Genomic DNA, 26,676 nt, shown 5'->3' with positions numbered 1-26,676 from the left:
CAAAATGACTTTTGGGTAAACAATGAAATTATGGCAGAAATCAAAGAATTTTTTGAAATAAGTGAAAATGGAGACACAACAAATCAGAATTTCTGGAATGTAGCCAAAGCGGGGTTAGTAAAGTTTATAGTCATAAATGTGTATCTCAAAAAGTCAAAAAGATCATCTTAAATCTAACATCACACCTGGTTGAACTAGAAAAAAAGAATAACTGCAAAGCTAGCAGAAGAAAGATAATAATTAAAAACAGAGTGGAACTGAAGGAAATTATTACCTAAAAGTCTATACCAAACATCAACAAAACCAAAAGTTGGCTATTGAAAGGATAAACTAGTTTGCTTGCTAGACTAACAAAAAAGAAGTCCCAAATAAGCGCAATTAGAAATGATAAAGGTGATATGGTAACCAATCCTACAGAAATATAGAAGACCCTCAAAGACTGTTACATACAGTTTTATGCACAAAAACTAGAAAATCTAGAGGAAATAGATACATTTCTAGAAATACTCTCCAAGTCAGGAAAAAATTGAAACCCTGAAGAGACCAATATCATGTTCCTAAATGAATTAGTAATAAAAAACCTTCCCAAACAAATGAAGCCTGGAGCCAGATGAGTTCACAGCTAAATTCTACCAGGCATACAAACAAGGGCAGGTATCAATTCTACTAAAACTTCCAAAAAATCAAGAAGGAGGGATTCTTCCCTAACTCATTCTATAAAGCCAACCTCACCCTGAAACCAAAATCTGGCAAAAAAGAAAAAGAGAAAAAAGGGCGAGAAAGGAAAGAAAACTACAGGCCAATGTCTCTGATGGATGCAGACACAAAAGTCCTCAACAAAATACTAGCAAATGGAATCCAACAGCCCATCAAAAGGTTAATTCACCACTGTCAGGTGGGATTCCTTCCTGGAATGCAAGTTTGGTGAAACATACACAAATCGACAAATGTGAGTCACCATATAAACCGAATTAAAAACAAAAACCATACAATCACCATGATAGATGCAGGAAATGCTTTTAATAAAATCCAACATACCCTTATGAAGAAACTCCTGAGGTAACTAGGAATGAAAGGAACATATCTCACAATAGTAAGAACATCTATGACAAAGTCATAGCCATCATCATACTGGACAAGCAAATCTGGAAGTTTTCCACTGGAGAACTGGAACCAAACAATGATTCCCACTCTTGTCTCTCCTATGTAATATACTACTAGAAGTGCAAGCAAGAGCAATCAGTCAAGAGAAAGAAATAATGACATCCAAATTGGAAAAGGGGATGTCAAATTACCTCTGTTCACTGACTGTATAATCTTATATCTAGAAAACCCTAAAGACCCCATGGAAAGGCTCCTGGAACTAATACATGACTTCATTAAAGTTTCAGGATATAAAAGCAACACATAGAAACGAGCAGAATTTCTACATACAAATAACATACCAGCTGAGAGTCCAATCAAGAACACAATCTCATTTACAGTATATACAAAAGAATAGAATACCTAGCAATACATCAGTCAGGGAGGTGAAGGGACCCTGTAAGGAGAACTATGAAGCACTGCTGAAAGAAATCATGAATAACACAAACAAATGGAAAAACATTTCATGCTGAGGAATTGGAAGAATTATTAAACTGGTCATAGTGCCCAAAGGAATCTACAGATTCAGTGTTACCTTTTTCAAATTACCAATGTCACTTTTCACAGAACTAGAAAAAAGTATTGTAAAAATGCATATGGAACAAAAAAAATCCATGGAACTGAGGCCATTATTTTAAATGAAATAACTCAGAAACAGAAAGTCAAAAAGTGCATTTTCTCATTTAGGAGGGGGAACTAAAAATGTGTACACATGGACACAGAGTGTGGAATAATAGACACTGGAGACCCAGAATGGTGGGAAGGTGGAAGGGGGATGAGAGATGAGAGATGAGAAATTATGTTATGGGTACGATGTACATTATTTGGGCAGTGATTACACTAGAAGCCCAGACTTCACTGCTACACAACATGTCCATGTAAAAAGACTTCACCCCCTTAAATCTATACAAAATTTTTAAAAAGTTATACAAGTATAGGAAAATATACATTGTGTCTTAGTTTTGGTTGCTACAACAAAGTGCTGTAGACTGGATGGCTTATAAACAACAAATTTATTTCTCTCAGTTCCAGAGGCTGGAAGCCTGATATCAGGGTACCAGCATGGTTGGTTTCTTGCGCGGGCTCTCTTCTTCATTGTAGACTGCTATCTTCTTCTTGTATCTTTACAAGGCAAGAGTAAGCAGGACAGCTCTCTGAGCTCTTTATAAGGGCATCAGTTCTATTCATCGAGGACTTTATCACCTCCCAACGACCATACCTTATCGTCACATTGAATATTCAAACTCAACACATGAATTTGGGGTGGGGACAGGTTCAGTCCATTACATATTGAAAGGTAATAGCCTCCACTATGTGGACCTTAGTCGTTATTTCCAATTTTACTTTCTAATGTTTGAAGGTTACATACCTAACACTAATTAATGTGTTTATACCTACATTGCTTATTTATCAGAATTAGGGATAAGGAATTAATTAAATTTATATTACCTCTTTTATCTTCCCTCCTTATTTTGACATTTATATTACTATTGAAAATCCATATTATTATCTTAGTTTTAAATAAAGCGTGAATACACATTCTCCAATTTATAGTCTAAACTTGGATAATATTTCTTGCTTTCTTCTTACATAACTTTTTATCTAGTCTAAAGGGAAAGTAAATTAAATTTAACAAAGGATTTCTTCATTGGAGCCTGTATGTTTCTTTTTCTTTAGTTTTACTCAGCTCTCTCTGCTAAAATGAGAAATAAGTATAGTGGCATTATTTTATATTTATATAAAATATATTTATATTTTATATTTTTTCAAGTCTATTTTCATCTGGCTTAATAGAAAACAGCTATATTCTCATATCTGCTTTTGCTTTCAATCTGTTGTAATATATCATGTTGCTTCCGGAAAACTCCACTGAGCACTCATGAAAGAGTAAAAGTCAAATGATACCTTATTATTATAGAAATTGATTTGAACTTGCAGTTCTCAAAAAGGGTCTTGGGGATTTCCCAAGGTTCCCGCAGCCACAGTTTAAGAACTGCTGATAGAGACTATTTAAAGTATTACCAAGAGAGATAAATCTAATTGTTAGAGTTAGCAGTTGTTATTAGTTTTATTTCTCCCTTTAGATAAAGTGGGAAAATCTTAGCTTATTTCACTTCCTGTCTCTATAATTTCTTATATCTCACTTACCTTGTTGGTTCCTCTAATTTTGCTTCTTTACTTGACTTTTATTCTCTTAACAGTAAGAAAACAATCTAATTAGAAAATGAGCACAATAGTTGTACAGACACTTCATCAAAAAAGATGTATGGATGGCAAATATGTGAAAAGATATCCACTGTCGCTGGTCTTTAGGGATGTGCAAATTAAAAAATACCTCAATATATTATTACTCACTTATCAAAATAGCTAAAATACAATTTTAAAAAACATTGATAGTACCAAATGCTGTAGAGAATAAAAATCTCTTATAAATTGTTAGGAAAAATGCAAAATGGTATAACCACTCTGGAAAAGAATAGGGTAGTTTCTTAAAAAGTTAAATGTATACTTACCGTATAACCCAACCCTTTTCTCCCTTTCTCTCTACCTCCCTCCCTCTCCCTTTTCTCCTTCCTTCCATTCCCCTCTCCCCTCATCCTTTTCCTTGCTATAATATATCCATTGGTTTTAATTACTATGTCTTGATCAGATAGTTATCAAGCAACTCTAAAACATGTGTTAAGTTATTTTAAGTAGATATCTATTAAGCATGCATATAAGAAAGATATTGGCTAAGTGGCAGAATTATTTATTCACATTAACATAAGTTTGAATGGTGGTCAAGCTTTAAAATAAGCAAAATTAAATGGCTTTAGTTCAATTATTTTGTGTAAGTGTGTGTGTGATTCTTTGTTCTCTTCTTTAGTTTTGCTTTTCATCCTTAGCTGTTTCCCTATAGCTTTCTAACCATGTACCATGATGCTGAGAGAAAGAGAGTTGCTTCAATCCTTATAAGAATGAGTAAGCATCCCTTCTAGAAGAACCCAGGGAACCACTGTTTGGGTCTTCATGTCTTGGAGTGAGTCATCCATCAATTTTGCATTCTATACCTGTGTACAGAATATTTTCTATGCCTCTGAATCCTAAACCAAACATTTTATCAAGGCCCATAGGATATTTCTGACTGACTTAGATTAATCCCCTAAAGTGCATTCTAAAAAATGTGGACAGAAAAACAGATGTCAAGAAAAACCTGCAATATTGGCTACACAACATATAAATTTCTTCCTCATGTATGTTTTTAAAGCAAATCATGCTATCATATCAACCATGTAACCTGCACTTTAGAAGATGATGAAAGTATTCAAGTTTGCCTGCCAGCTGATACAGCATTAATTCTGTTAAAATGCTATATTTGTTTATACTAACCTAAGTAAATGCACGTTAGGGAATGAATGTGAAACATTCAATCAGTTGAGAATTGTAGTATCTGTGCTGTCTGCCTAGGTGGCACTTCACATTTTTGACAATTGCGGTATCATCTTTATGGTAATATATATAATATAATTTTCTGCAGTAAGTGCAATTTTCTTGCTGAGGTATCTTTCTAGAGTTATTGAAAGATGATTTAAAAAAAGATTGATTTGTAATAAGGTTCATTGCCAATTCTTTGGTTTTCCCTTTCCTCAAGTCATAATAAATATACTTAGAGCCATTTATACATGGGGCCAAATTTTCCCAGATTTCAGTTCTGGCATAAAGTTTGATGAAAGGTTTTTTCTGTCTCATCAACTAACCTTATTTAGTGACTGAGGTCTTCTTTGCTTTGTGATTCAATGTCAAGACATAGATTTCCCACTGGGTAAGATAGCAAATCAAACAAAAGTAGACTTGAGACAGCAAGCTGGGTGAACAAACCTGTCTTTACCTGCAGTACCGTCCGGAAGATTAACTACCTGCCTTATCTTTTCAGTCTTTCTACTTTCTGCTGGATCTTGGCCAGTTTGAGTCTTTTAATATTCTCTTTGTCACAGTGCCTAGGGACTAGTGACAAAGGAGTCTGTACTCTAAAGATCCTTGCAAGTAATTGCACACATACACACAATAAATTTCGAGTGAGACCTGATATAACTATACATTTAAAGCAGAAATCTTGGTGATCTTGGAGTTGCTCCAAGGGAGTCATGAAAATGAAATGGGATCTTTCTCCTTGTGACTGTCAACGTTTTCAGTGTGGCCCTCATACTTCCAGTTACCATCTTTCCCTCACATCACCTCCTGATTGTCTTGTTTTTTTTTTAAAACTTGTTACTTCTTCTTCAATCAGTCTCTCAATTCTGAAAAGAAAGACCATAAATTAAATAAATAATACTACTTATAAATTCTAGCATTGTCTCCTGTATTAATTATTTATTCAATCAATATTTATTAAACACTTCTATATGCAAGCATCTGGTAAGGGATTTCAGAAGATCAAAAAAGACATAAAACTTAAATTAAGAAACTTTATGGAGAAATGGCTTCTTTCAGGCTTAAAATAAATGCCATATGAAAGAAAGAAATAGATAAAGTACTCTGGCACTTCAAATTAGTGAAAATGAATGTCTAAGTGGGGAGAGAATGGTATCAGAATTATCAACGTATGTGGTAGAGTGTCAGTACAGAGAGAAGCCTTTTGCCCTCAAATACTTTTTTTCTCTATATTGCTTGATGTTTAAAGTTTACTGTAGCACAGAATTAAAAGTTTGAACTTTCCTAAAGTACTCATTAGCAATTTAATAATTTATATCTCAAGGCAAACCACTGGGTGAGTTTTATTTAAATCCACTTTTCAAATTCCTTCTCTCTGGCTATAAGCAAATGAAGAAAACCTTGTACCTGGCTTGTCAAAAGTTACTTTCTCTGCTTGAGGAATGTCTCCAAAAGAGATAGTTGCATCTTCCTTTTTTGCTCTTACAGCATTGTGCATATTTCTCTGTTACAGAACGTAGGGCATTTTACTGTAGGTATCTATTTATATATTTATCTTCCTTATTAGGAAGTAAGTCCTTAAGTACAGGGACTGGATCCTAAGTATGCCTATTTTCTCAGGATTTACATGGTGTCTGAAAAACAGTGGATACTCAAAACATGTTTGTTAACATAAAGAGCCCATACACAAATTAATAAATGACCTTAATCCATTGTCCACATTTGCTGGAATCTGTGACCTGGGACTTCATGAACAGAGAAAACAATGACTTTTAGCCACTCTGCCAATGGTGTGGGGTTGGCTGGGAGGGGCTTTCAAGTGCTGCAACTCTAAGAAAAGCAAAAAAGAAGACTCATCCATCATTCTAGACCTTTCTGATGTGCACAAACAACTGTCTATGAAACCCCACACCCAAAGATGAGAAATGTAAGAGGAATTTTGCAGGATTCCCACTTTCCACTTTGCATAATTTTCTATGCTTTGATGATTGTTTCTAAACCTTAATCTGCTCAGAATATTTTCAAACCAATGTCTGGATACCTATAATTTGGACACTTCCTCCTCAGAAATTGTAATATCCTCAGTCTGACTGAGACTGAAATAGGTTTGGAGATATTTGAGATTTACAAGCTTCCCTAAGGACTGAACTGCTCCCTGAGCTCTTAAGTGCTGGGAAACAGCACACCGTGACCCTAAACTCCTGGCAGCATCTAGCCAGAAGAGGTTTGTATACTCAGCATGTCAGTGTGAGATGAACTTTGGCAGAATCCCTATGATTTCTTTATGAGGAATGGGCATTTTGTTGTAGGGCGTGCCATAGAAAACCTTTTCATGATTATATAGATCCAACATCTATTACCCACTGCAGTCACCAAGAGATGTCTGTGGAGTAAACTAGTAATCCTAAAGTGGTTTCATTCAGGGACACCAGGGAAGAAGCTTAATGTGGTTCCAGTGTATTTACATCGTGTAGATGCAAAGTTTGTCAGCTCTTCTCTACGATTTTCTGGATTTGTTTTATTTTTATTTCCCTAGCATGTTACAGAGCTGGGCTTCTTTTCTATTTATTTTACTTATCCAAGTTCCAAATCAACTTCTGGTTATAAAAAAGATACCATACAAGTACTAAAAGGATTTCTTTTAAAACAATCTATATTGGAACTAAAAGCGTAGTGAGAAAGGCAGAACCAATGGTGAAACAAATAACGTATATACTTACTTATCTAATGTGTACCTTTTTGTTTAGGAGAAGAAAGGGAAAAGTAAAAAAATTCATACTTAGTATAAAGTAGGAAACATAAAACAAAATGACCCATAGACAAGCAATATGTTATATTTAACTCACTAAAATAATTTGCAGTTAGGAATAAATGGTTTATTAATTTAATTTTAAATAAATTATATGAAATGAGAGATGAAAGCCTTCCACTACATAGTCTAAAACCTCATTCCATTGCAATTCTCAAAGAGGTTATCATTTATAAAAATTTGATATGTATCCTTTCATAGCTTTTCTTTTTTTTATTTCTCTGTCTCTCTCTTTTTTTTTTTTTTTTTTTAAGATGCAGTTTCGCTTTTGTTGCCCATGCTGGAGTGCAGTGGCATGATCTTGTCTCACCGCAAACTCTGCTTCCTGGGTTCAAGCAATTCTCCTGCCTCACCCTCCTGTATAGCTGGGATTACAGGCATGTGTCACCATGCTGGCTAATTTTGTGTTTTTAGTAGAGATGAGGTCTTGCCATGTTGGTTAGGCTGCTCTTGAACTCCCGACCTCAGGTGATACCCCGCCTTGGCCTCCCAAAGTGCTGGGATTTCAGGCTTGAGCCACTGTGCCCAGCCTGCAAAAAATAATAAAAATATACATATAATGGGAATTTTATATTTCTTTACTCAAAGTATATTTTGAAATGGTCTCTTTCCTATGAAAATAAAGTTTGAGAATATTTTCCAGATGATTTTGATATTTATATCTAGTTTTGAAAAATAAAAGCTATGTTTTACTTATTTTACTTTTTTTTTACATTTACCTTATTATTCCAATTGTAATTCTTAGATGACTCCAGTGCTTAGAGCACCTGGAGCAGAAACCGTTCTTCCTCCAAGGCTCAAGGATCCTCCATGAAGTGACTGTAGATAGAAGAGAGAAGTTGAAGAATCCCCAGAAAATGCCAGCAGTTAGAGGTTAGGAGATGAGCAGGGACCTACCAAAGATGCTGAGAAGGAATTTTAGTGAGGTAGCAGGGATGCCAGAAAAAAAAAAAAAAAAAAAATGGAAATCACTACATCCCAGGAAACAAGTGAATAAAATACGAGGGATGGATTGAAAGGCAATATCAAATGTTCTCGATAGGTCGAGTAAAATGAATCTGAGAACGGGCCTTGGGATATTGGGAGTCTTTGGTGACCTTGACACAAAAAGATCTCGTTGAGTTGGGGAGGTTGGGCAGAGCTAGAATGAACTGAGTTTCAAATAACAAGAGAGAAATTAGAGAAAGAGAGTGTGGTTGTCTCTTTTGAGTCTTATATGTTTATAAAGGAAAAGGAGATCCAAGTCAGTAACTGGAATGCAAGAGGGGATATGTGTCGATGTAAAGAAGTTGAGGTGAGAGAAATTACAGTGTATTATATGCTGATGAGAATGGTCAGGAGAAAGGGAAAACTGATGCTGTGGTAGAGCAGGGTCAATTGTGGGAGTAATTTCCTTGACTAGATGAGAAAATCTGAAATCTAATACACAAATGGAGAGAAGATAATTCTTACATATACTTTTTAAATTCAAGCAACGTACACCACAACTGGATACATTCTCAATTGTATCTTCCCAATCATGATTTCAGTTTTCTGAAATAGAGGTATACATTTTAATTAGTTTGTCTATACTAAAACACAGGAAATCGAGTATTTGGCCACATGTATGGATAGATTGTTAAATATGGTTGTGGAAGACTGTTGAAGTCATTTTCCTATGGCTTAAATATTCCCAGTGAATTGGAATCAAAGTCATTAATGGTAAGTGGGCACTGAGCAGGGATACACAGGCATGTGAGTGAAGAGAATGTATGAATTTATTTTCTACTAGAATGAATAGATAAATTAGGTAAGTACAGTCAGAGGGATGGAGAAATGCTGTGGTTTTGAGTTTGGAATGTTTTTATCTATGGCAACTCTAGAAACAGTAAAGCATTCATAAAGAAGACAGAAAATATAGCAGCTCAAGAAAGTTGGTGAGAATAATTTTGTTCTTGTAAAAAGGAAGAATGGGGTTTGTATGACCTGAAAAGAAAATATGATGCTTAGAACTCCCATCCTCCTCTTTGATCTTGGAAAAGTAGTTCACCAGAATAAAGGATATCAGTTTTGTGAGAAACTAAAAGGAGGTGAATAAGAGACCTGCGTTGAGAATGTCAGTGAGACCACATTTAAGTCTTTGAATGTTACTTTTGGGGGTCACGACTGTTCTGAGGATCCTTAGGTTCTTTGCATGTACTTCCAGTGCTCTAATGAGTACATTTAGAATCTTTGCTGCTGAAGACTGGAGACCACCCTCTCTTTAGACTTCTAATAGGAGTGAATAATGACTTGATAATCTTGCAATTAGGGCATATGAGGAAATAATAGAATTACCTTAGCTTCAACATAAATACCAGTGAGAGAAATTAATTTAAAAACTCAAATAGAATTTCTATTCTCAACTATTTAACATAGTTTTTTCCTCCTGAATTTGGTATATTTCCCCATGTGAGTTCACTACACTTTTAATTTTGACTTGCTTAGTGAAAGTTTCCATTCTGTGATCTTTTTTGTTGTCTCTCTCTCTCTCTCTCTCTCTCTCTATGTATATATACACACACAGATATGCATTTTATACGTATATTTAATATGTAATATAATACATAAATATATAAGTAATATATAATATATAGATTATAATATATAATATGTATAATTATATTATATTAAATGGTTCAATATCCTGGGTGGGTGAATCTCTAAAAATGAGTCAGCTGATTTCAAGACTGAAACATAGAAAAGGTTTGTTATTATATTTGGGAAGTTGATCCATTAGCCTTTTAAGGAAAACCAGGAGAGTCTTGTGCCAGAAATAGAACTGACCCAAATAGTCCCATAAGATCGTAAGAACCCTTCTCAACTCTAATTACACTCATTAGAGTAGACCTGCTTGTGTTAGCAGATGGATTTAGACATTTCTGTGGCATTACACAAAAGAAATGTACTTCTTTCTCACTTATTAGTTCTGGAAGTGTGTTGACGTTGGGTTGGTTCTTCTGCATGTGGCCATTCAGGGACCCATTCCACACTGTGGGGCCATTGTCCCCTAAGGCCTTATGATCATCAGGAGCCGCTGGAAGACATAGGAAGAAACTGTAAGAGCCCATGAGGGGTTTTATGTGCCAGGCACACAAATCACTTTTCATTGTAATCTGAGTTTGGCAAGGACTTAGTCACATGGCCATACCAAATTGCAAGGGAACATGGGAAAGATAGTTTAGTGATATTTCCAGAAAAAAGAGAATGATTTTTGTGAACTGTGTGAACAAGGACACGGTCATTGGTAGGATTTTGTTCAGAGGAAGTCAGATGTAAGAGGCTCTCAAGAAATGTCTGACTTAAATACCAATTTTTAAGAAGCGGAACCTTACTCTCATATCTTTCAGGAAGAGAACTGGTAATATGGGAGAGCAGGTCTGAATGAGAAATTTGTTGCTGGCTCACTTACAATTCTTGAATTTAGCAGATAAAAAGATAATTTACAGGATATTAAGGAATTGAAACCCAAATTTGAGATTTGGGTGTTCCAAATCCTTATCATTCTTTTGTCATGGTATATTTGTATATCTTTGACTTAAAAAGGTAACATCAACTTGATTGAAAGTGTTAGTGATTATGTGTGTATGTATGGGGCTATGCTCTAGTAGTCACTTTGAAATACTGTGTGTGCATGTGCATTAGCATGTATTCCAAATGTTCTTTTGCTATGAAGTAAGATACTTATCTACCTATTCTCACAGAGATTAATATATGTATTATGGGGCAATTTAAAGACCTTAACAACAAAATAATTTAAATCCAGGTTAAATATTTCAAATTTTATACTTATAATTTACCACAGAACATAAAACTAGATATTCTCTTGCTGGGAATAAGAGAAATTCCCATTTCCTTCAGATTGCACATGAGGAAGATGACATTTTTCCATAGCCAGTGATGTCTACTGAACCTCCTCTTGAGGCCACAGCAGCAGCCCACTTTAGTTTCTGCCCTATAAGGCAGAGAACTGGCTATTGTAACAAAGCTAGACATAGACCAATAGCCAATTCATAGTAAGTAATCAATATAAAGCAAAATCTAAAATTTTGGAACTCTTAGTTCCTAAAATTTGGTAGAGGAAAGACTAGATTTTTCTATTGAGCATAAACTAAGATTTTCCCAAATTATTTTTATAACCATCATCTGCTGCTTCAAGAATTTTTTAAAAGACTATTAATAGTTTACTATTCACTCTCTCTAGTGCTGTTATTCTTCAAATGCTCAATACTAGATTCTATACCCACCCCAGACTGATGATCTCACAGGCAAAAAGCTTTTATTTTGTGTACTCCTGGGTGGTGTCTGGAGAAATAAGCGGGAGGTTCATTCCTGAGCTTATGGTTTAGACAAAGAAGAGATATTGGCATATTGTTTAAGAATTAGGGGTGTTAAAAGTATATTATGTAGTCAACTGTGGAATTTTTGCTGTGCTACCTCCCAGGTAGAGCTTGGCATCTGCCATAGCTGTGCACACACAGACGACAAAGTACCAGAGACTAACTCAAGACCTAAAACCAAACTGTTATCAATTCAGACAACCTCTAGGGAAACTATAGTAATTGGGCAGGTCAAAACTCTTACAGAAATAAATGGCATATAAGATAATACAACCTCCTCTCTGGCCCATGGTTAATGAGAATGGGTGACGATTGGGAATTTATACCCATAAAACGTTTTCTATTTCTAAATGTGAATTTTCCCCTTTGTATGAAGAAAATGACCATCCTTTTAACTGGTGTTTCCTATTGCTACGAAGCCAAAGGACAGCAGCCTGTCAGGTATGCAGCTAATAATCTTAACGAGGCTTCTGTCAGTAAAACATGTTTTCTTGTGGGGAAGCTTAAAAAGACCCTGAAAAAAGATGTGGGAATTTCACAGTCTGATTGTGAACAGAGATTAAATAAGGAAGAACAAATGTAAAATAAATGTTCATTGGGAAGTCAGGCTGGGTCCTCAAGATTATGTGACCTTTGCATCAGCAACATTTCATGGCTAAGTTACGTATTAGAAGAGTAGAAAATGTACTGAAAATAACAAAGTTTCTGTAAATTTCCTTAAAATGTTTTCTGAAAAACCAATTTAAATTTTACCTACTGAGACAGAATTAGAGATGTTTAGATATAGAATTGAAGGCATTGTGAGAGCAAAAGTAATCTCCACTTAATATTTCCTTGGCATTTCCATTCTCTGTACATGACTGAAGCCTTGAAGCAAGCGCCTTTGAGGAGGCAAAATGGACTTCTGCTTCATGAATGCCAGTATTTCCTACAGAGTATTACAGCTTATCCTGCAGAATGCACATGCTGGTTAGACACATAGGAAGGCTTTTAAGAAAGGCATTAGGCCTATTGAATTTCATGTAGCCTCATCCATGCCTTTTTATAATGCTTTCTGTCCTTATGAATAAATTCAGATATACTGAGAGAGACTCAGAAATGCTTAGTGGTCATGTGATCAATTGGCTGCTTATTGAAAGTGGTAACCTTGAGCCCTTTCATGATGAAATGGAAAAATAAATGACTTAACTCCTCTCCTAACCTCATTAATCTCTCCGGGAAAGGCTTTCACCAAGTGTACTGCAGGAAGAGATTATTTGGAGAAGAGGGAAGCAAGAGGTAGTTTGAATCTGATATTTCTCAGACCTTACCACACTATGCAAATAACTCAGCCTTCAAGCTAATACCCATGGAGTCAGAGTAGTTCATGCAGGCACTTTGCAAGAGGAGTATGGTAATGAGCTTGGTGAATTATGTGTAGGTTTTCTAAAATTTCTTTGTCTTCCTGTCTGAATTCAAATGATCTGAGACAGAGCTGGACAACTCTAGTGACTATATGGTCAATTGGCCTCCCTACTTATCAGGGTTCTTGTCATGAGGTAATTAATGTTTGTTATTACCAGTTTCCTAGCTACCACATGGGACAGGCTATTACATTTTTCATGTAAGTCTTGGGGATCAGAGAACAACATCCCATCTGGAGGGGCCTCAGAAGCAAAGTTCCTCTCTTGCCTTCTCCTGCCCTCATGTCTCTTGATCTTCATTCTCCTTCAAGGCTAGCCATAGAAACCAGAATCTCTCTTCCCCAGGGTAGATTGTAGAAATCAGAATCCCTCTTCTCACGGAGGGTCATGGAAACTAGAACCTCTGTCTGCCGAGCCAGCCGTAATCCCTAAACATATTACTCTAACCTTCCCTCACTTGTCCATGCAAGAGCTGGTTATAAAGAAATTATCTGATGTATCTTGTTTGACAGTGGGCCAAAAGACCCCCCACTCCAGAAAGGATTCTACCCTGTGCCCAGGAAGAAAAATGCTGCACAGAGATGCCAAGAAGAATCTGAAGACAGGCTTTGTTGGATTTCCTCACTCAGTCTATTCTCATTTGATTATACCTTTTGTCCAATCACGTTTATCTATGTGATTATCCTTCATCAAACCTAAACACAGATGTGAATTGTTTTCCCTCTGTCTTTGGGTCTTCATTCTGCAGGTTCCCATGTCCTGTAAAATTATGATTAAATAAATTCGTTATGTTTTTCTCTTTTTAATCTGTCTTTTGTTACAGCAGTGTTAGTGACCTTTATAATAAGGAGGAAAGGTGTCACACCCTTTCTGCCCCTAATTAAGCCAAGGGTTGCTGGCAGGCAGCAATCACCAGTCTGATACTAGCAGTTTCCCAGGCCTTCTCCAGTGCCCTAGTGTGTTCTGGTCTTGACATTCCGTGGAAGTTGGGAAAATGATAATGTATAGCCTCATGCAAGGTGTTCTGGCAGCTTATGTCTGTCAGTGTGAGGAAAAAAGGGAACTGTCACGTAACAGATGTCACATGCAACTTACATAAAGGTCCTGTAGTACTTTTTACATCTGTCAGGGGATCTTTTCTGGCTTCACTTTCCATTTCATATTTTCCAGATTTCTTGCTAAAATGCTTATATTTGGATTCTACCTCCCTAGCTGATCTCTTCTTTTGTTGGTTTGTCATATCGACTTCATCGTGCCTTTAGATGCTTTAACAAATCTTTGTATTTTAAATTTATGTTATTTAGACATTTTACAAAGATTGAAATGTTACAGATATTGCCAAAGTCCAGTATGCTACTGCAGTGAATACTGTAGGCAATTGCAACATAATTATAAGTATTTGTATGTCTAAATGGATTTAAAAATAAGCACAGTAAAATATAAGAGATTAGAAATGGTACACCTATGTGGGGCACTTACCATGAACAGAGCATGCCTGATTGGAAGTTGCTCTGTGTGAGTCAGTGAGTGACTGGTGAGTGAATATGAAGGCCTAAGACATTATTGTACACAACTGTATACTATGTACATTTAGGCTGGACTAAATTGGTATAAATTTTGTTCTTAAATAATAAAACTTAGCTTATTGTAACTTTATAAATTTTTAATATTTTAAACCTTTTGACTCTTTGGTAATGAAACTTAGCTCAAAACAGAAACACATTGTTGAGTTGTACAATTTTCTTTTTTTATATTCTTATTTTATATTTGTTCTACTTTTAAAAGTATTTATTTTTTTAACTTTTCATACTCTTTGGTTACAAACTAAAATGTAAACATATACATTAGCCTAGGGCTGCACAGGGTCAGGATCATCAATGTCACCGTCTTCTAACTCCACATCTTGTCCCACTGGAATGTCTTCAGGGGCAGTAACATGCATGGATCTGTCATCTGCTGTGATAGTAATGCCTTTTTTTTTGGAACACCTCCAGAAGAACCCACCTGAAGCTGTTTTACAGCTAATACTTTTTTCATAAGTGGAAGAAATACATTCTAAAATAACAATAAAAAAGTACAGTTGAGTAAATATATACACCCATAACATAGTCTTTTATTATCATAAGTGTTATATACTGTATATAATTGTTTGTGTTAGACATTTATACAACTGATAGCACAGTAGGTTTGTTTCCACCAGCATCATCACAAACATATGAATAATGCATTGCACTATGATATAACTAGGTGATAAAAGTTTTTTAGCTTCATTATCGTCTTATGGGATCACCATCATATGTGTGTTATGTTGACCAAAACATCATTACCTGGCTCATGACTGTTTTGACGATATCCACACAGTCTTGTGTGTGTTTGTATGTGTGTGTGTATCTAAGATTGCACATCTTTGATTTTTCATGAGGCTTGAGTTTTTTCTTTTCATATTCTTTCTTGTGTGAATGGACTATTCTTACATGCATTTTCAAATTTTTCTAAGTAACTTTTTGTTTTTCTCTTACTGGTTTTAGGAGTCCTTCATAAATTCTGAATGCTAATCCTTTGATAGTTAAAAGCTGACAAATATCTTCTCCCAGACCAAGGCTTTGCCTTTTAAATTTTTGTTGGCAATGTTTTTTGTAGAATATGTTTTAAGTTTTAAGGCAGTTACATTTACTTTATTCTCCTGTTGAATTTATAAACTTTGCATCTTGTTTAAGAAGTTTTTCCTATCCAAAGTTTATAAAAATAGGCTCTTATATTTCTTCTGAAAGTCGTAAAGTTTTGCTTCTCATATTTAAGTTTGTAAATCACTGACATTTATTTTTGCCTGTAGTGTGAGGTTGGGACATAGTTCTATTTATTTTCATATGGTTAACCAAATGTCCCACTGCAATGTATTGAAACTAGTTTATCTTTTCCACGTTTTGTAATGCCACCTGTGCCACATATCAACTTTGACCACCTCTTCACATGTTGAGTTTTTATTGATGCATGGATCTATTTCTGGGCTTCCTCATGTATCCAGAAGTGTGCTTGTTCCCGCCTACGCCAGCAGCATACTCTCTTAATTAACACAGTTTATAGTAAGTAGGCCTTGATATCTGGTTGGACAGTTGCCCTGGATTACTCCTCAACTTCAGGATTATTTTTAACTATCCTCTGTGTTTTATACAGTTATACTAATTTAAAAATCCACTTCTAAATTCCATAAATAACTGTTAAAGTTTTTATCAAAGTATCACTTCATTTATACATTGATTTGAGAAAAATGTATCGTCTTATACATGTTTCTTCAAAGTTTCTTTTCTGTCCTTCAAAAATCTTCATATGGTTTCTATAAAATGGCCTGTGCATTTTTTCATAGATACATTTCTAGGTAACTTAGTGTTTTTGTTGTTACAGAGAAAGGTATCATTTTCTACACTATTTTCTGTTTGTTAATTACTTGGATATAAGAATATTCTCTGTTTTACAGTTGATTATGTACCAGTGATATGGCTGAATTTTAATATCAATAATCACACATTTTACCTTTAGTTCACTTGGGTTTTCAACCTAGGTAACCTCATGATCTGGAAATAAAAAGTTCCTATTTCTTTATTGTTCTTATACTTTTAATTTTGATTTCCAGAGCTCAGCAATACAAAATGTCAAGTACAGTGTTGAGTAGTCGTTGAAACAGCTGACCTCCTTGTCTTGTTTCTCAACTAAAACAGAATGGTACTTATGTATGAGAAAATAAATGTATAAACATTTTTGGTGAAAATCCACAGATTAAGCTAAGAAAGTTCCCTTCAATTTCTCCTTTGCCAAGAGTTTTTGTCAGGAATGAATGTTGAAGTGTGACAAATACAGCTATTAGTTTTTGTATTATACTTAATATAAAATAAATTTGTCTATTAAAAAATAAGTACTTTTCTATCTTCCCTCTATGTTATAGTTTACATATGTTTAATTTGAGATAACTGTAGCTTCACATGCAGTTGTAAGAAAGAATAGTTTTTCCCTATACCCTTCACTCGGTTTATCCCAATAGTATCATCTTGCATAACTGTAGTACAACATTACAACCAGGAAATTAACACTGATGCAGCCTACCAATCTTACTCCTATTTAACTACTTTTATATGCACTCGTGTGTGTGTATTGTGTGTATTTAATTTTATGCAATTTTATTACATAAATAGATTTATGTAATTAAAATAATTACAGTCAAGATACAGAACAGTTCTATGGCATAAATCTTTCATGTTATGCTTTTATAACCACAGCTACCTCCCTCCTTCCCCTCTCTTTAACCCCTGGCAATGACCAATCTGTTCCTCTTCTCTATATATTCTATACATTTCAGAAAAGTCCCATAAATCATATGGAATCATATAATATTGGAATATATGTTACAGATATATGGAATTATAAGGGATCATGTAATATTGTAAACTTTTAAAATTGGCTTTTCCACTGAGCATATTTCCTCGAAGTACATGCAAGTTGCATATTAACAATTTATTCCATTTTATTGCTGAGTAATATTCCTTGGTATTGGTGTACTTCATTTTCTTTATTCACCTGTTGAAAGAAATTTGGGTGGTTTATATTTTGTTATTGTAAAGTTGATAGAAACATTAGTCTACAGGTATTTCTGTGAACATACATTTTCATTTCTCTGTGATGGACACTCCCAGTGCAGTTACTGGGTCATAATGGCAAGTGCATATTTAGTTTGTAAAAAACCTCCCATACTCATTTTCATAGTGGCCATACTAATTCACAGTCTTATTAGCAATATATGAGTGACTCAGTTATTCTACATCTTTGCCAACATTTAATGGTGTCATTTTGTTTTGTAATTTTAGCCATTCTAATCAGCACACAGTGATATCTCATTTTGGTTTTAATTTGCATTTCCCTAAAGGCTAGTCATGTTAGATGTCTTTTCATTACATATGACAAAGTTTGTCATATGTAGATCATTTTAAATAAAATGTCTGTTCAAGACTTTTGCCCATGTTCTAATTAATTTTTTTTTTTTTTTTTTTTTTTACTTCGGAGTTTTGAGAGTTCTCTATATATTATGAATATATAGTCACTTGCTGGATATGTAGTTTGCACATATTTTCTTCCTGTCTATAACTTGTGTTTTCTTTCACTCCACAGGATCTCTCACAAATGCTTATAAACTTAATTCAACTCTTATGAAAATATTAGCAAAGTTTTTCTTCAAACATAAAAAATTATTCTAAGGTTAAAATAGAAAAACAAAGGACCTAGAACAGCTAAGATAATTCTGGTAAAGACGAATTAAGTGGGAGGAATCACTTTACCCAATGTTATGGCTTAGTGTATAGCTGCATTAATCAAGACAATATGGTATTAGCTAAATGACAGATACAAATATAAATGGAACAGAATTGAGGACACAGAAATAAATCCACAAAAATATGCCTTACAGATTTATGAAATGGTGCAAATCCAATTCAGTGGAGGGAGGATAGCTTTTACTACAAATGGATCTGGAGCAATTAGATATCCACAGGGAAAAAAAAAAAAAAGGAAATGAACCTCAGCATGAACATCACACCTTATACAGAAAGTAATTGAAAACAGATTATGTAAAATATAAAACTATAATTTTTTAGGAAAAGAATACTATATTTTTAATATCTGTTTTTATTATATGGAGAAATCTTAAAACTCCAAAGTAAATTTAAAAAATCTACTCAGAAAATGGGCAAAAGTCCCCAACAGATGTTTTATTAAAAAGAATCTACATGTGACACACAAGTACATGAAAACACATTCAACATGATTAGCCTTTAGGGAAATGAAAATTAAAACCAGGGACTCTTCAAGATGGCGGGGTAGGAGCAGCTCGGGGTTGCGGCTCTCAGTGAAGGCTCAGAGGGTGAGTTCAAGCATCATTTTCAGATGGATCTTTGTTGCCCACAGAACGGGGGGATTCCCAGGTGGAGGAGGGACACGGAGCACCGCCATGGCTGTTTTGGCCTGCACGGCAGTTGCGGCCAGCACAGCAGCGCAGCGGCACTCCGCATAAGGTGCACTGATCTGGATGCCCTGTTAAACTGGCAATCTGAGATTTGGGAGGGCAGATTAGCATATCCATCTGATTGAACGGGACTTGGACAGTGACCCAGACCAGGAAATTCACAGGAGGCAACATCTGAGCCAGCGCAGTAGGTTGCTGCACGGGAAATCTCATGGATCCCGGTCCCCAATTAGCGGGCAACTGAAATACCTGGGAGAGAGTCAACCTTTCAACTTAGGAAAAAGAAAAAGAGGGGCTCTGAGGCGGTGAGCCAGGTGACCAGGCTCAGCAGGTCCCACCCCCACAGGGACAAGCAGGGCGGCAATTCCATACGCCTAGGGTTGAGAGTTTCACCGTGGACGCAACTGAGCCCGGGACGGTGCAGCTTGGTGAGGGAGGGGCGTCCCCCATTGCCAAGGCAATCCACCCCTACGGAAGTATACTCCCATTGCTGTCACAGCCTGCCCTTGCGGAGGCAACCTGCCATAACAGAAAGACTCCACCAATACAGAGGCAACAGAACAGAGCACACGACGGCAAGGTGGAGCCCTCAGCAACAGGGCAAAGCCCAAGGCAACAGAGCAGAGCCCGCCACAGTAGGGTGGAGCCAACGCCAAAGGGTGGAGCCTCGGCAGGCAAATAGTGACTAGACTGACCCCTAGCTGGGTAGGAAAGTGCAACAGATACTCATAAAGAAAGCCCTAATGCCCCGAGACAGAGCATCTGAGGAAAAAAAAAAACGGGTTTTATGAGTCCTGCTGCAGCAGACTTAAAAGTATCTGCCGAACAGTCCTCAATGAGCAACGGAGCTCACAGCTCAGCACTCGAGCTCCTATAAAGTACAGACTGTCTCCTCAAGCAGCACCCTGACCCCAGAATATCCAAAGAGTCACCTCAAAAAGGACTGATCAGACTGACAGTTGGTGGGCCACTCAGAGAATGAACCAAAAAGTCAGCAACAACTACTCAGACCACAGGAGGATAAACCCACAAAGATGGGAAGAAACCAGCACACGAAGAAGGAAAACAACTGAAACCAAAACACCTCACCTCCTACAAAGGACCAAAACTCCTCACCAGCAAGGGAACAAAGCAGGACAGAGAATGAGGGTGGAATCAGACTTCAGAAGGTGAATAATGAGAAACTTCCGTGAGCTAAAAGAACATGTTCTAAATCAATGCAAAGAAATTAAGAACCTTGAAAAAAGATTTGAATAAAGATTTGAGAAAATGATAACAAGAATGGGTAACTTAGAGAGGAATATAAATGAATTGAAGGAGCTGAAAAACACAACATGAGAACTTCGCGAAGCGTGCACAAGTTTCAACAGCCGAATTGACCAAGCAGAAGAAAGAATATCAGAAGTCGAAGATCAACTCAATGAAATAAAATGAGAAACCAAGATTAGAGAAAAAAGCGCAAAAAGCAATGGACAAAGTCTCCAAGAAATGTGGGATTATGTAAAGAGACCTAAGCTACGTTTGATAGGTGTACCAGAATGTGATGAAGAGAATGATTCCAAGCTGGAAAATACTCTTTAGGATATTATCCAGGAAAATTTCCACAACCTAGCAATCCAGGCCAATACTCAAGTCCAGGAAATACAGAGAACACCACAAAGATATTCCATAAGAAGAGCAACCCCAAGGCACATAATCATCAGATTCAACAGGGTTGAAATGAAGGAGAAAATACTAAGGGCAGCCAGAGAAAAAGGTCAGTTCACCCACAAAGGGAAGCCCATCAGACTCATAGCAGATCCCTTGGCAGAAACTCTACAAGCCAGGAGGGGCCAATATTCAACATCCATAAAGAAAAGAACTTTCAACCCAGAATTTCATATCCAGCCAAACTGAGCTTCATAAGTGAAGGAAAAATAAAATCCTTTGCAAACAAGCAAGTACTCAGAGATTTTGTTGCCACTGGGCCTGCTTTACAAGAGCTCCTGAAAGAGGCACCACACAAAGAAAGGAACAACCAGTACCAGCCATTCCAAAAACATACCAAATGCTAAAGAGCATCAAAAAACAAAAAAAAATGAATAATTTGCACCAACTAACGGGCAAAGCAGCCAGCTAGCATCAAAATGGCAGTATCAAATTCACACATAACAATATTAACCCTAAATGTAAATGGGTTAAATACACCAATCAAACAACACAGACTGGCAAATTGGATAAAAAGCCAAAACCCATCAGTGTGCTGTATCTAGGAAACCCATCTCACACGCAAGGATACACAAAGGCTCAAAATAAAGGGATGGAGGAAGATATACCAAGCAAATGGAGAGCAAAAAAAAGCAGGAGTTGCAATTCTTGTCTCTGATAAAATAGACTTTAAAGTGGCAAAGATCAAAAGAGACAAAGAAGGTCATTACATAATGGTAAAAGGATCAATACAACAAGAAAAGCTCACGATCCTAAATATATATGGAACCAATACAGGAGCACCCAGATATATAAGGCAAGTTCTTAATGATCTACAAAGAGACTTAGACTCCCACAAAATAATAGTAGGAGACTTTAACACTCCACTGTCAATATTAGACAGATCAACCAGACAGAAAATTAACAAGGAAATCCAGGACTTGAACTCAGACTTGGAACAAGCAAAACTAATAGACATTTACAGAACTCTCCACCCCAAATCCACAGAATATACATACTTCTCAGGACCACATCACACCTACTCTAAAACTGACCACATAATTGGAAGTAAAGCACTCCTCAGCAAATGCAAAACAACTGAAATCATAACAAACAGTCTCTCAGACCATAGTGCAATCAAGTTAGAACTCAGAATTCAGAAACTAACTCAGAACTACACAGCTTCATGAAAACTGAATAACTGGCTCTTGAATGTTGAACGGATAAAGAATGAAATGAAGGCAGAAATAGAGAAGTTTTTCAAAACCAACGAGAATGAAGACACAACATACCAGAACCTCTGGGACTCATTTAAAGCAGTCTCCAGAGGAAAATATATAGCAATAAGTGCCCATATGAGAAGAGTCGAGAGATCCAAAATTGACACCCTATCATCAAAATTGAAAGAGCTAGAGGAGCAAGATCAAAAAAACTCAAAACCTAGCAGAAGGCAAGAAATAACTAAGAGCAGAACTGAAGGAGATAGAGACACGAAAAACCCTTCAAAAAATCAATAAATCCAAGAGCTGGTTTTTTGAAAAGATCAACAAAATAGACCACTAGCCAGACTGATAAAAAAGAAAAGAGAGAACAACCAAAAAGACGCAATAAAAAATGATAAAGGGGAAATCACCACAGATTCCACAGAAATTCAAACCATCATCAGAGAATATTACAAACAACTCTATGCACATAAACTGGTAAACCTGGAAGAAATGGATAAATTCCTGGATACCTGTGTCCTCCCAAGCCTAAACCAGGAGGAAGCTGAAACTATGAATAGACCAATAACAAGGTCTGAAGTCGACCAGCAATTAAGAGCCTACCACACCAAAAAAGCCCAGGTCCAGATAGGTTCACAGCCGAATTCTACCAGACACACAAAGAGGAGCTGGTACCATTTCTTGTAAAACTATTCCAAATAATGCAAAAAGAGGGAATCCTTCCCAAATCATTTTATGAGACCAACATCATCCTGATACCAAAACCTGGCAGAGACTCAACAAGAAAAGAAATCTTCAGGCCAATATCCATGATGAACATAGATGCAAAAATCTTCAATAAAATACTGGCAAGCCAATTGCAACAGCAAACCAAAAAACGTATCCATCATGATCAAGTAGGATTCATCCCAGGGATGCAAGGCTGGTTCAACATACAGAAGTCTATAAATGTAATTCACCACATAAACAGAACCAAAAACAAAAACCACATGATTATCTCAATTGACGCAGAGAAGGCCTTTGACAAAATTCAACAACCCTTTATGCTAAAAACCCTCAATAAACTCGGTATTGATGGAACATATCTCAAAGTAATAAAAGCTATTTATGACAAACCAACAGCCAATATCATACTGAATGGGCAAAAACTGGAAGCATTCCCTTTGAAATCTGGCACTAGACAAGGATGCCCTCTTTCACTACTCCTATTCAATATAATACTGGAAGTTCTAGCCATAGCAATCAGGCAAGGAAAAGAAATAAAGGGTATTCAAATAGGAAAGGAGGAAGCCAAATTGTCTCTATTTGCAGATGACATGATAGTATACCTAGAAGACCCCATCGCCTCAGCCCAAAAACTCCTGAAACTGATAAGCAACTTCAGCAAAGTCTCAGGATACAAAATCAATGTGCAAAAATCACAAGCATTCCTATACACCAGTAACAGACTTAAAGAGAGCCAAATCAAGAATGAACTGCCATTCACAATTGCTGCAAAAAGAATAAAATACCTAGGAATACAACTCACAATGAACGTAAGAGATCTCTTCAAGGAAAACTACAAACCACTGCTCAGTGAAATAAGAGAGGACACAAACAGATGGAGAAATATTCCATGTTCATGGTTAGGAAGAATCAATATCATGAAAATGGCTATACTGCCCAAAGTAATTTACAGAATCAATGCTATCCCCATCAAGCTACCATTGACTTTCTTCACAGAACTGGAAAAAACCACCATGAACTTCATATGGAACCAAAAGAGAGCCCGCATAGTCAAGTCAATTCTAAGCAAAAAGAACATAGCAGGAGGCATCATACTACTGGACCTCAAACTATACTACAAGGCTACAGTAATCAAATCAGCATGGTACTGATACCAAAACAGAGATATAGACCAATGGAACAGAACAGAGGCATCGGAGGCAACACAGCATATCTACAGCCATACGATATTTGATAAACCTGACAAAAACAAGCAATGGGGAAAGGATTCCCTGTTTAATAAATGGTGTTGGAATAGCTGGCTAACCATATGCAGAAAGCAGAAACTGGACCCCTTCCTGACACCTTACACTAAAATTAACTCCAGATGGATTAAAGACTTAAATATACGACCTGGCACCATAAAAACCCTAGAGGAAAATCTAGGCAAAACCATTCAGGACATAGGAGTAGGCAAGGACTTCATGAACAAAACACCAAAAGCATTGGCAACAAAAGCCAAAATAGACAAATGGGACCTAATGAAACTCCACAGCTTCTGCACGGCAAAAGAAACAGTCACTAGAGTGAATCGGCAACAAACAGAATGGGAAAAAATTTTTGCACTGTACCCATCTGACAAAGGGCTCATATCCAGAATTTACAAAGAACTGAAACAAATTTACTGGAAAAAAACAAACAAGCCCATTCAAAAATGGGCAAAGGATATGAACAGATACTTTTCAAAAGAAGACATACATGAGGCCAACAAACATATGAAAAAATGCTCATCGTCACTGGTCATTAGAGAGATGCAAATCAAAACCACATTGAGATACCATCTCATGCCAGTTAGAATGGCGATCATTAAAAAATCTGGAGACAACAGATGCTGGAGAGGATGTAGAGAAATAGGAACACTTTTACACGGTTGGTGGGAGTGTAAATTAGTTCAACCATTGTGGAAGACAGTGTGGCGATTCCTCAAGGCCTTAGAAATAGAAATTCCATTTGACCCAGCAATCCCATTACTGGGTATATATCCAAAAAACTATAAATCATTCTACTATAAGGACACATGCACACGAATGTTCATTGCAGCACTGTTTACAATAGCAAAGACCTGGAACCAACCCAAATGCCCACCCACGATAGACTGGATTGGGAAAATGTGGCACATATAAACCATGGAATATTATGCAGCAATCAAAAAGGATAAGTTTGTGTCCTTTGTAGGGACATGGATGAATTTGGAGAACATCATTCTCAGCAAACTGACACAAGAACAGAAAATGAAATACGGCATGTTCTCGCTCATAGGTGGGTGATGAAAAAGAGAACACATGGACACAGGGAAGGGGGTACTACACACTGGGGTCTTCTGGGGGGAACAGGGGAGGGACAGCTCAGGGGGAAGGTGGGAGGGATAGCCTGGGGAGAAATGTCAAATGTGGGTGAAGGGGAAGACAGCAGCAAAACACACTACTATGTGTGTACCTCTGCAACTATCATGCATGATCTGCACATGTACCCCAAAACCTAAAATGCCATTAAAAAAAAATTAAAACTAAATTAGATATTGCTATACTCTGATTAGAATGGCTAAAATAATAAAAGAAGACACTGTTAAATGTTGGCAAAGATATAGAAAACACTGAGTCACTCATACATTGCTAATTCTTGGAATGATTTGCCAGGTATACTCTTAGACTCGACTTCAGAAGATTCTAAGGCATACACAAAACATCACAATCTTTAAGATTAACAGAATTGGGCCTGAGTGAAATAAAGTCAATCTTAAAATAATAAAACCACTTCCTGAACTATATTTGAACATTAAATTATTAAGGAATAAGAAGATTATCTTGACTTTAAAGAGCATTGAAAAATTATATAAAGAAAATAATGAATACCTATGGTCACGTACAAATAACCAAAAGGATTTGGTCAAAAATCAAAATATGGACACATAACTGTTCTGTCTTAGGCTTGCAACCTTCAGTCACCCAAAATGTCAACAGTATTTTGGAAGAATGTGTGAACTTATACTTTTCTATATTCATATATCACTTTTATCTTTGTAATGCTTTGAGGGTTCTTGGATTGAGTACCATTTTTAGAGTTAGAGTTTATTAAAATCAACATGTACTGATGTAAAAAATATTTAAAAATTTCAATTAATGTGTATCTTGTTTGTAGTTACGTACAATAAAGATTAAGTTATAAAGATATATTCCTGCATTTTATTTTCTCATTAGAAAATATTGTTGCTGTAATTTTAAATTGAATTCCTTATCTTAAAAAGACATATATAATACTTTCATATAATAATCTATATTGACTTGAATCATTTAATTATAATTGCCAACACAGACGATAAAAATTCAGTCAAATGTCTCATATAATTTTGAGGTTATTTTTATGTCTTTATATGCTCCTTCAGAAGAATATATTCATTGTCAGTGTATTCACTTTTTAAAGAAAACTTTGTTAATAAAGTAGTGTTTACATAACAAGATAAAGTAAAATGAAAAAAAAAAAAACACTACTCCTACTAATGTTGTAAAAAGAAGACAGCCTGTAGAAATAGGTTTTCAGGGAAGGAGAAAGCAGAACTAGAAAAGGTAAGAGAACATAAAAGTTGGATGATAGAGGAAATGGAAAGGACCTGTGTGAAAGCATCAGAATCAAGATTTAAGAGCCAGGAAATCACAGTAAGAAAAGCTCAGCAATGGTAGTGAAGAATGAGAGACGTGTTATGCAGTTCACCTGATATCATTGCCACCCTGGAAAGCTAAAAGGTTTTTAGATAGGTTTTAAATACATGTACATAATGTCAGCATTTTCTGTAATCTCAAGGGCAGGGCCGGAGTGTTGCCACAAACACTTTCAGAATGAAGTAGGTGTTGCTGTGTGGAGGCCAGTTTATGGA

Source organism: Callithrix jacchus, chromosome 11 (genome assembly GCF_049354715.1).
Source record: "Callithrix jacchus isolate 240 chromosome 11, calJac240_pri, whole genome shotgun sequence".
Taxonomy (NCBI): Eukaryota; Metazoa; Chordata; class Mammalia; order Primates; family Cebidae; genus Callithrix; species Callithrix jacchus.
The sequence above is the reverse complement of the archived record's forward strand: the minus strand, read 5'-3'. Positions refer to the sequence as shown.